This window comes from Trichechus manatus, unplaced genomic scaffold (genome assembly GCF_000243295.1).
Source record: "Trichechus manatus latirostris isolate Lorelei unplaced genomic scaffold, TriManLat1.0 scaffold00011, whole genome shotgun sequence".
Classification (NCBI taxonomy): Eukaryota; Metazoa; Chordata; class Mammalia; order Sirenia; family Trichechidae; genus Trichechus; species Trichechus manatus.
The window spans coordinates 17,126,650-17,135,390 of NW_004443947.1; positions in this window are offsets into that span (position 1 = coordinate 17,126,650).

Here is an 8,741-nt window from a genome sequence, read left to right on the forward strand (position 1 = left end):
ATGTAAGATACATTATAGGGGTCAAAAAGGTTTCCTTTATAAGCCTTTGTCTGATCTTAAACTGATAATTTTTCTCTTCTCATATATTTCCTAAGACCAGCAAAAAATTCTGTCTAGGACAACAGAAGTAGCTTTCTCTCTTTTAAGTTACTTTCTTATTTTTAATGGAGATTTTTGCTCTGGATTCTTCTGTCTTTTCTGTAGCAAATATTTATGGGTTTTTCTCTTGATCTCTGTGGGAAGAGGAACACATGGAGCAGGACCACGGGAGATTCAGACTTCAGCTTTGAGGACCATGTGGGGTCCAGATGAAGAAAGCCTGGCCAAGGGTATTGGTCCCATAATGCTAGTGAACCAGACAGCTCTGTTTCCTGTACCACAAAATTCTGGGAGTGGCACCACAGCTCTGTCTCTTATCTCCCTGGAACACACCTATGCTGCAGGTAATCTGACATATGCTTTGCTCATGCACACTGAATTCTCTTTTGGAGCTTCATGCCTTTGAACATTCTGGTTCCTCTGCCTGGAATGCCTTTTCTTTTCTCCATGTGACAAGGCTCCTCTGTCCTTTAAGACTCTTCCAAAAGTCTCCCCTTCTAAGAAGCTGTATTAGTAACAAATTAAAAACAAATTCAGTGGCTTAAAATGGCACAGCTTTATTATCTTATTTTTCTAAAGATCATGAGTCTAATCTAGGTCTGTCGCGCTGCATTCCTTCTGGAGAATCTAAGGGAGAGTCTATTTGCTTGTTATCTCCAGCTTCTAGAAGCTGCTTACATTCCTTGGCTCATGGTCCCTTCCACCATCTTAAAAGCCAGCAGCGTAGCATCTTCTCATCTGTCTCTTATCTGTTGTCACATTACCTTCTCCTCTCCTTATAAGGGCCCTTGTGATTACATTGGACCCACCTGAATAATCCAGGATAGTCTCTCTATCTTAATATCCTTAGTTTAAGCATTCCTGTGAAGTTTCTTTTGCCATGTAAGATAACATAGTCACAGGTTCTGGGGATTAGAGTGTAGACATCTTGGGGAGGTGGCGAGGGAGGGGAGACATTGGGCTGCATTGTGTGTACCATATAAACTTTTGCGGAACTCCCTCCACAAAGTAAGTTTTTGCCTTCCTCAGGCTACTACAGGAACTTAGAGCCCCCTCAGAGCCAGGGTATGGGCAAATAAGGCACTTAACTATAAAAGGTATCAGAAAAACATTGTAAATATAATGAGCTGGAGAAAAATGTATTTTTCAGAAAACTTCTTAGGAAGGAAGCCTGTTTGGTTAGGGGGAATACTTAGATAAGCTACTTAGAGGGAATGGGAAGAAGATGAGACTCCCAAGGGAACACATACTGATAACAACATGGCTACACACCATTTCTAAAGAGGACTCTTGTTTTACAGACTGGGTTTGTGGCTGCCACTACCACCCTTCTCCATGCCTTCCAATCACAAGACTCAGACTCCTTTCTAAGTGAACAATGAATGTATATTTAATCTATCAGCCAGGAGAGAGGGTCAACTTATCCCAATTGGGGACATATCTATATTTTAGTTCTTATCACTTTGTTACAAGTTTCCTCATCTGTAAAATGGGGATAAGAGCATTACCTCATATGTTGTTAGGAGGATTACATATGTAAAGTGTTTAGAAGAGTGAGTGAACTCTCAATAAATCTGAACTATTATTATTAGGCATTATTGTGCTTGTATGAGGGCCACTTGGTTTAATAGGCTGTGCATTCTTTAAATCACAGTATTAATCATTTTTCCAGTAGCTAGAACTTTACCCTTCAATACAATAGCCAATAGCTACATTTCGCTATTACACTGAAATCATATCGTTGTTAGGTGCCATCAAGTTCGTTCCAACTCATAGCAACCCTATGTACAACAGAACGAAACAGTGCCCGGTCGTGCACCATCCTCACAATCATTGCTATGTTTGAACCCATCGTTGCAGCCACTGTGTCAATCCATCTCATTGAGGGTTGTCTTAGGCTAGGTTCTCTAGAGAAGCAAAACCAGTAAAATGTATAAATACATGTATAGAGAGATTTATATCAAGGAAACAGCTCATGCGATTGTAGAGGCTAGACCATACCAAGTTGGTGGATCAGGGTAGAGGCCTGTCCCAATTCACACAGTCTCAGAAGCTGGTGAACCCAAAGTTAGCAGGTCAGAGAGCAGGGCTCCCATTCACAGGCTGTGAAGGTCAATGAATTCCAAGATCAGCAGACAAGACCTCAAGTCTTCTCCTGATTCATGTAGCTGCAGGGGCTTGCGAACCAAAGATCGGCAGGTTGGAAAGCAGCACTCTTGCTCATAGGCTGTGAAGGTTGATGAATTCCAAGATCAACAGGTAAGCTGCTAGTTCAAGTCCCAAGAACTGGAGGTGAGATGACAAGAGGCAGCTGCTGGGTCTGGAACAAGCCAAAAACCTTAGCAAGGTGAACAGGAAGGAAATAGTCTTCGAAGGGTGGAGAGATGAAGGCTGAGGGGACAGTGAGCTACCACAGGCCCTGCCCCCACCAGTACCACTCAGCAGATTCCATCATGGCAGTGATCACATATCAAATCTCAACAGAGAAGTGATCACATCATTATACAACTTCCAAAACACTGAGAATCATGGCCTAGCCAAGTTGACATACAATCTTAACCATCACAAGGGTCTTCTTCTTTTTCACTGACTCTCTACTTTACCAAGCATGATGTCCTTCTCCAGAGACTAGTCCCTCCTGATAACATGTTCAAAGTACATGAGACAAAGTCCTACCATCCTCACTTCTAAGGAGCACTCTGGCTGTACTTTTTCCAGGACAGCTTTATTCTTTCTTCTGGCAGTCCATGGTATAGTTATTAGTCTTTGCCAACACCATAATTCAGATGCATCAATTCTTCTTTGGTCTACGTTTTAAAGAAACAATTTAAATTATAATTAGTTAAAAACCCAGTTCATCTATCACACTAAGAACATTTTAAGTGCTCAGTAGCCACATGTGGATAATGATTACCTTATTGTTTTGAGTTGTCATCGAGTTGATTCTAACTCATGGTGACCTTATATACCATAGAATGAAATATTTCCTCGTCTTACATCATCCTCACAATCACCAGCATGTTCCAGTCCATTGTTGCAGTTACTGTGCCAATCCATCTCACCGAAGGTCTCTGTCTTAGTCATCTAGTGCTGCTGTAACCGAAATACCACAAGTGGATGGTAACAAAGAGAAATTTATTTTATCACAGTCTAGTAGGCTACAAGACCAAATTTAGGGCATCAGCTCCACGAGAAGACTTTCTCTCTCTGTCGGAAGGAAGGTCCTTCTGATACATCAGTCTTCCCTTGATCTGGGAGCATCTCAGTGCAGGAACCTCAGGTCCAAAGGAAGCTCTCTGCTCTCGGCACTGCCTTCTTGGTGGTATAAGGTTCCCATGTCTCTCTGCTTGCTTCTCTCTTTTATATCTCAAAAGAGATTGACTTAAGACACCATCTAATCTTGTAGATTTCATCAATACAACTGCCACTAATCCATCTTATTACATCATAGTGATAGGATTTACAACACAAATGGAAATCACCTCAGATTACAAAATGGTAAACAGTCATACAATACTGGGAATCATGACCTAGCCAAGTTGACAGATATTTTGGGGGGATACAGTTTAATCCATGACAGTCTCCCAAGCCCTTGTTGCTCTCTACTTCACCAAACATTATGTTCTTCTCTAGCAACTGATCTCTCCTGGTGACATGTTGTCATGGTTTGAATTATGTCCCCCTAAAACATGTGTGTATCAATTTAGCTAGGCCATGATTCCTGGTACTGTGCGATTTTCCTGTATGTTGTAAACCTGCCTCTATGATGTTAATGAGGGAGGATGGGTAGCAGTCGTGTTAGTAAGGCAGGACCTGATCTACAAGACTGGATTGTGTCCTGAGGCAATCTCTTGAGATATAAAAGACAGAAGTGAGCAGAGAGACAAGGGGACCTCATACCATCAAGAAAGCAGTGCCAGGAGCAGAGCACGTCCTTTGGACTGGGGTCCCTGCGCAGAGAAACTCCTAGTCTGGGGGAACACTGAAGAGAAGAAGGCCGACAGAGAGAAAAAGCCTTCCCCTGGAGCTGATGCCCTGAATTTGGACTTTTAGCCTACTTTGACTATGAGGACATAAACTTCTCTTCATTAAAACCATCCACTTGTGGTATTTCGGTTGTAGCAGCACTAGGTGACTAAGACACAAGTCCAAAGCAAGTGTGTCAGACAGTGTTCTGTTGTGAGCCACTAGGTTTTCATTGGTTAAATTTCAGAAGTAGATTGCCAGGCCTTTTTTCCTAGTCTGTCTTAGTCTGGAAGCACCAGTAAGACCTGTCCACTATGGGTAATCCTGCTGGTATTTGAGAATACTTGTGGCAGAGCTTCCAGCATTAGAGCAACACACAAGCCACCACAGTACAACAAACTGACAGACAGGTGGTGGGATTACCTTATTGGACAGCACATTTCATCATAACATAAAATTCATTTAAATAGTACATTCAGTAAACACCCCAGTGTTAAGGATTATTGTAAGATTTTTAGAGGGGGCAGAGAAATTTTCGTTTACTCAAGGAATCACAACATGTGACAGTCATTTCTTTTTCTGTGTAAATCTTACAACCACATTAGATGTGAAATCAAATAAACACAACATTTTTATACAGTTTGGACTTTGAGGTTTCTGATATTGTGATGAAGACTTCCACACTCTTGCCCCAACCAGCCCAAATCTTATCCTTCTTTTGATAATGACATCATTTCCTCATGATCTTTAAAGGCTCTGGGACAGATTATGTGAGGCAAGATAAGAGCACATTTATAATTTGTCACAATCCCATGATCAAGGATGAATCATATGCCCCTATATTCCGAGTTTCAACATATCATTTGGCGTTATCCTACCCTTTTCTCTGTTCTAGTCCCAGTAGCAGTGCAGAATTGATATTTACGATAGCACCTCAGTGCATGGGGTTCAAAACCTATGGCTAAAGCAAGAATGGAAAGTATGCCACCATTCCCATGTTTTGTATTCACAGCAGACACTGCTCATCAATCCATAACATTCTCCTATTACCTTGGATATGGCATCAGAATCCTTCTCAACACAGGAATCTAGGTAGCCACGATCAAACAGAATTGGCATTTGAGTTCAAACCTCTTGGCTGTTCCTGGGTCGAAGGGTTTTTAGTGGACAGAAAGAATCAAAGAGGCAGAGGAAAGCCAAATTTCCCTTTTAAACAATCTACTTTCTTTAAGGCACAATCATGCTTCATGTCTTTTCATTTTTTTTAGTATAAGAGAAATGGTCATTAACCAAGAACTCAGTGGAGCAACAGTGCCACCCAATGGCTGGTTAGGTTAGTTTTGTGTTGAACTGTTACCATTTTAAGAGAAAAACAGTCTTTCATGGATAAAAATGAAACTGGAATTGGCTATTAGCTGCTTAAGCTGCCATTCACTGTTTTTATAAATGAAAGATAAACGAAAGATAGGGGGCATCCTGAGAAATGGGGATTGTCTTAAAACAAAATCCTCAGCATGTTTCTGCTTTCAAATCAAACAGCTCAACCAAACGAAAGGCTCCGTGTGAATTTACAAATGAAGAGGACAAGGATTTTCACCTTATTTATAAATCAGTGGAATGGGCAACAGTTCCCCACCCTCCTCCTACCCCCAAACAGTGAGCATGGTCCTTTCCCCCCTATTTTTGAATAAATCAGTGTGCTAAATATACCTGACTAGAAACATTAGAGCATGTATCTGTATTACTTCATTTTACATGCAAAAAAGGAGTGTAAAGGCTATGACAAGTGTTATTAATAGAACTATTATTTAGTTTAAAGGAAAGCAGAATTTACATTTCCCAAGTCGGAGACCACTCAAGCCTTGAGATTCAAGTAAGCAAAATAAATCTGAGCTTTTTGCAGTGTGAAATCGAAGCTCTAACTCTATTAATAGAAGAGGTGAGTAATAGATCTCCCCCATTTGATGGTGGTGGGTTTTTATTACCCAATCTTAGTGATCTGCATGGCTCACCAACCATTCTTCCAAAGGGAGGTGACAGGGAGTCCCCAGGCACTGAGGTCGGATGTTGTAAGTGCTGGGGTTTTTCTCCCTTGGAGGGACTTATTTGAAGATTTCGGAGACATCCCCACAGGATTTAAGCCCAAGGAAAGGAAAAAGCCTGGTCTTCTTTTTAACTTCCAATCAATCAAAATGCTCACAAAGTCTTTTTTTTTTTTTTTTTAACTACATTGATTTTCTTAAAAAAGAAAAAGAAATCCAACAGTCAAATAGAATGAGTTGGTGCTGGGTGGATCTGATTTTTTTTTCCTAATGTATAAAGCCATGACAAGCAAATACTTATTACTGTTTACTGGTGATTGCTATGATTAATCATTTTTTAAGGAAAATAAAATTTCTAATCTGGCATCTACTTATGGCCTAAAGGGTTTTGCCCAGGGCTTTTTTATTCAACCTTTGTCCTCTCATTTCATTTAGTTTTTATTTCAGTGATTTGGACGGTGTTTTAATGATAAATATGATTAATTGGAAAAAGACTCTGGCCTCAAAAAAGAAATGTATAGGCTGAACAGAGGCACACAGGAAATGTTCTATGCAAAGACCAAAAATATACCCCTAGTGAATCTGAGAAGAATATTCAATTAAGTTCATATTTCTTCATTGAGTCAGTAAGCAGTAAGTTCAATTAGAAGTTGCAATGGTTATTTTAGTATTTTTAAAATACTCGTAATTTGTTCTTGGAATGATGAAATTGTATGTACTAGTTCAAAAGAGGCAGAACAACGTAGGGTGTTAGTGTATGAGATTTTAAATCAGTTGGCCTGTGCTTGAATCCCAGTTCAACCACTTAACTATCTCTGTGAGTTTGAGTAAATTACTTAATGTCTAAGATCTTCAATTCCCCAATTCATTAAATAGAAATACAAATAGTCCTAACCCATAATATCATTATAAGGATTAATGAGTATTGCCTATGGTGAGAAAGGATGAAATACTCAGAGACTGTCAAGTCCTCCAGTGTAACTAGAGTGATTGGAGATGGGAATATAAAGGAAGACTGAAGCTAAAAAGTGACTTGTCTCTAAGAACTGTAACTCTAGCAGCATCTTAGAAAGTAATCTTAGGAAAAAAAAAGTCAGAGGCAAAAAAGAAAAAGTAGGACAATTGTGGGCTCTGGAGTCAAACAATCTGTATTCTAAAGCAACTCCACCACTTTCTAGCATCATGATCTGACACGTCCAAACCTTGCTTTTTCATCTGTAAAATGGGAGTGGTAATAGCATCTATCACAGAAGCAATACAAAAATAAACTGAGATAAGACACACAAACATTTTATATACTACATAGCTCAGAGTAAACATTTAGTAAATGGGGTCCAGAAGCATCCATCAATCTATCTTCATTGTACTGTAATGGTAGAATATATCGTTAAGCCTGCACTATTTTCGCTGACAGAAGGAGAGTTTAATAAGTGTCAGGTTGTGCAAAGTTAAATAAGGTCCACAGAAGAAAGTATAAAAAGGAACAAAATCTGCAGAATCTTGAATAAGTTCCTGAAATTCAGAAACCTCTTTTTAACTTATTGATTCTTTGCTACAAACGCTTTTCTGTTTACCCTTACCAGGTAGAAAGCATCAGGGAGACAATCCATGCATTCAAAAAAGAGCAATTCTAGTTGAGGAAACAGAACATTTAAATATTAAATGTCTAATTAGGGGAACCCATAACAAAGACTTAGAGAGTCACTTTTGCAGTTAAGACAACAGACTGTAAAGCCAGACTGTATAGGTTTGATTACTGGCATTACCTAGCAGTGCCACTTAGGAACTGTGTGACCTTGGACAAGTTACCTAGCTTTTTTACACCTTAGCTTCTACATCTATAACAGGGTAGTAATACTACTTACCTAGCAGGACTATTGTAAGAAATAAATGATTTAAAATATATAAACTGCCTGGAACATATTTTGTTCTAAATAAGTATTTACACCTTCTCCTTCTCCTCCTCCTAATCCTACTAGTTACTATACTAGTTACTAATAGTAGTCTTACCACTAATAGTAGCCTTACTACTACTAATACTGATAGAGATAATACTTTTACTTTTACTACTAATAAAGATCCAGTCTTATCTGCTATCTTCTGAGCCAAAAGTATTTCAGAATTTTATCAGAAAGATAATACAGTATGAATTATCTTTCTAATAATATCCCCCGTGGGATCTAGGACAGCACCTATAATCGAACACATTAATATTTCTGCAGTAAACGGTATAAATTTTCACGCTTGTAAGTTAAATAATGACCTATAAAGAGACTTGTACCCAGCAAAGTCAGGTTTTGCTGACTAATGAGTTCAGCTTTATCAACAAAATACTTTTTTAAAAATTTGATGTTACAAAAAATCCAACACATGGAAACTAAACAACACCTTGCTCAAAAACTACTGGCTTATAGAAAAAATTAAGGATAGAATAAAGAAATTCATAGAATCAAACAAGAATGAAAACACATCCAATGACAACTTTTGGGAAACAGCAAAACCAGTGCTTAGAGGTCTGTTTATAGCAATAAATGCACACATCCAAAAAGAAGAAAGGGCCATAATCAAAACGTTAACCCTACAATTAGAACAATTAGAAAGAGAGGAGTAAAAGAAGCCCTTGGGTGCCAGAAG